At 42.0% G+C, this 3,749-nt stretch overlaps 1 long non-coding RNA gene across 1 annotated transcript; it reads left to right on the top strand.

The window, feature by feature from the left end:
* Positions 1–223: 223 nt before the first annotated feature.
* LOC122056041 lies at positions 224–1,534 on the top strand. Its single transcript, XR_006133021.1, has 4 exons — positions 224–631; positions 793–833; positions 918–1,059; positions 1,475–1,534. It is a non-coding gene; the product is annotated as an uncharacterized LOC122056041 (long non-coding RNA).
* Positions 1,535–3,749: the final 2,215 nt, after the last annotated feature.

Here is a 3,749-nt window from a genome sequence, read left to right as displayed (position 1 = left end):
TCTCGGAAAATTTTAATAATAGGGTTATTTGGAAAATAGCCTTATAGAATTTTTCCGGAATTTTTAGGAATTTTCTAGGAATTTTTCGGATCTCGTACGGAGGATTTTGAGGGGATCGATTGGCGAGCACGGATAAAGCCTGTTTAGGGATACCTATTTAAGTGAGGAGATGATTATTTATATAAATTCCTTTTCTTATTTCTTTTTCCCTATCGCTATTATTTCCTCCCTAATCTAAATCGCCGAACCCGATTTCCTTCTCCCCTCTCTTCTCCCCGATCTCCCCTCTTCCTCTCTCTGTTCTCTCGCGGACAAGCAATGCCGACGGAAGCCAGGCTCCAGCTCCGGCAATCTTTCTCCACCGACATCGACGCCCATTGAGCTCAGGTCCGACCGGTGTCTTCCTCTCGGGGCCGCTTCACAACATCGCGTCTTCTCACGCCTACCTGCCGACGCCACTGGATCGAGCGAGATCCACCCGATCGCTGGTGGGGGTTTTCTTCCGGAGGTTCGAGAGAGGGGCTGGCTTCACCCGAGCCTTTCTCCTTGTGCAACTGTGCCCTAGGTCTCTTCGGTTGGCTCCGATCAGATGTCGCGGCAACAGAGCCGTGCCCTAGCAACGATCCTTAAGGTAAGGTGTTACCAGATTTCGATCGATTGGGTGATGTTCTTCATTGATTCTTCTTGTTGGATTAGAGGAAGCATCGGATAGCTGTTTTAGGGCTTAGACCTTCTTCTTTATAGACTGATCCTCCTCTGTTCTTGATCCTCCTCTTCTTGAGGTTGATTTAGGTCACGGATTGGGCAATTTCTTTTAGAGACAACCGATTGAGGTAAGGTTAGGTTGTTAATTCGGTTGGTGTTTGGATCTGTGATCTTCTTGCTTGATTCATTGCTTGATCCGACTGATCCATCAGTGAGGTTATGTGCTCCTGCGGTGGATCTGGAATTGGGTTCTATGGCAGCTTGGTTTCCAGCAGTGTTCTGTGAGGTTGCTTATTTTTGGTTCGGCAGCTATAATCCCTGCTGTGGATCAACCGATTAGAGCAAGGAATTGAGGTATGAGTAGGGATTTTGAGTACATGAGGTATTGAAATTGGATATTAGTTTGATGATCTTGTTCTAGATGAATTTGATTCATGTATTGGATTAGGAATGCATTGGATTAATTCATGATTAGTTAACACATGATGTGTAGATTTGAATTAGGGGTTTTGATTGCGTGTAGATTTAATTGTGTAGAAGAAATCTAATGAAATGGTTAGGGTTAGGGTAATTAACCCTAATCAACCGTTGGATTTCTAATCTAATTGGTGATTAGGGATTAGGTAACTAACCCTAATCGACCATTAGATTTAAATTGGTAAGTGGTGATTGTGGTGATTAGGGTTTTGCCTTAATTTAGTTTTGGGAATTTTATTTAGCTATTTCATTTGGATTTAGTTAAATAAAATATATATGTTGATTGATGCAGGATTCTGATTCGAGACAGGCGTCTCGAAGTTGACATTGGATTAGGACTGGATTGTACCTTCTATTTGAGGCGGGTACCCTTTGACTTATCTTTTGATAATGTCTTATGATATGTGTAGCTTATATATATTTACTAGTGGTAGATAGTAGATTATTTCTTCCCTGGTCTTAGCTAGTTGATACCTATCACATGCTTCATCTGCTAGTTGCTTTACTTCAGGATTGGATATTTTATCTCTTGCCATGTGTATATATGTTCATAGAGATGCATATCTATAGTGCTTTACTCTACTGGATTAGTTGCTTTACATGTGTGATACATGCTCTTGGATTCATGATACTTACATCATTGTTATATGTGATGTCTTTGGATTTATGCTGTTTATATCATGGTTATATATATGCGTTTACCTTTTGGGCACCCACATATATGGAGGAGGCTATGTTCAGGTATGACATACTGTAGCCGCATGCACCATATTGCATGATTGCATGCTGGGCGATTGACGACTCCATTATTGTTGAGCTCGTCGGCCGGCTACATGGACCCGCACACAACGTGTTCACTGCATGGGTAGTGGCACAGCACTCAGGGTGTGTAGGGTAGATTGCTCGGTAGTGCTCCGCTAGGACGCTCATGGGTAGCGTGACAGGAGCGTGGTAGCACACCGGGGTCCCTCCCGTCATTGCGTACCGGGAGATGAGAGCGTTACGCTCCGCTATGTTTGAGGCGGAGGATAGGTGTACTCACAAGATCCCGTCCATCGCCACCATCGTGGGTCATGTGAGCGCATTATCACCTACCCACTTGGCTTACCATCAGAGACTACCGAGTACGGCAAGAGGGGTGACGCCATTCGTCATACGCATGCATCGCATTATTTGATTGATGCGATTTGGTGATCGTATGATTGGCGTACATGACACAGTTATATGCTTTGCTCGACTATTTTTATCTCGTATGTTCACAACAACAGACAAGCCTCGCAGTGAGTACTGATTTATTTCGATTATGTTTCTTATTTTTCTTATAGATCGCATACTTTACGCCTATTCTTGGTTATTACGCTTTATTTCAACATGTATTTGTTATCGTTAGAGATCAGATCAGTAGGTTGTCTAGAAACTGTATCGTAGGTTGTATGGTTAGAGAACTGTACTATTGATCCTATGGTTTAGGAGACTGCACTATGTTTTTACCGGTGGATATATATTGTTATGCGTATATCGGTTTACTGCCGAGTTCTTGAACTCACCCGTTATTCTATTTTTCGTGGTCGAGGCCGAGAGATTCCGTCAGCCCTTGGTCGCGAGGATTTCTAGATATCGTTTTCTGTATTCGCTTTTATACGTATACTTGTGATGTGGGTTTGTATTGTGGACTTTACATTGAACATTTGGGTTTGCTACTTTTGTTTTCCGCTGCGGTTGTATTTTCATTACTTCGTGGATTGGTTTTCGTCGTTGTAGTGGAGTAGGCTGTTTACATATATCTTCGAGATTCTATATCATCTTTCCTTATTAAACTGCGTGGATTGATTTTATATTGAATTGTGTGGAATGTTGATATAAACTGCGTGGTTTGTTTCTTATTTCTATTGTATTGTTCCGGCCGTGTGTGGCCGAGGTATAGATATATGTATTCTGGATTCATATTGTCACCCGTACAGGGGAGATGCTGCCGAAATTTCTTCGGACAGGGACTACCTGGGGCGTGACAAAGTGCCTTAGTGAAAAGATCTATAGGTCATCATCTGATGCAATCTAGGTAGCAACAACTTCTCCTCATTTATACGATTTCCCGTATTGGGTGGTACTTGCGCTCTATTGTTTTTACTTGCCTTATAGACTCATGGTTTCTTCGAGTTTGTTACTGCACCACTATTATTACAATAAATTGTAATAATCTTTGGACAAACCAGAAATAATGTCTAAGTCTATCTTGAGGTTATTGTGTCATTCAGCTTTTATGGCTACCTCAGAGGCTTGCCATATACTCAGCTTCTATGGTGGAGTCCAGAAAAACACCTATGCTTATCACTCTTCCATAGTTATGACTTTACCTCCTAAAGTAAACACAAAACCCCGAGGTCGACTTAATATTGTCCTTATCCGATTGGAAGTCAAAATCTGTGCAACCCACAAGGACCAAATTAACTGCCTTGTAATCTAGCATATAATCTCTAGTGCCTCTAAGGTACTTCAATATATGCTTTACTGCAGTCCAATATCCTTGTCCAGGGTTACATTGATATCTGCTAACTATGCCCTTGGCA

Source organism: Zingiber officinale, chromosome 1B, assembly GCF_018446385.1.
Source record: "Zingiber officinale cultivar Zhangliang chromosome 1B, Zo_v1.1, whole genome shotgun sequence".
Taxonomy (NCBI): Eukaryota; Viridiplantae; Streptophyta; class Magnoliopsida; order Zingiberales; family Zingiberaceae; genus Zingiber; species Zingiber officinale.
This window is presented reverse-complemented; position numbering and strand designations above follow the sequence as displayed.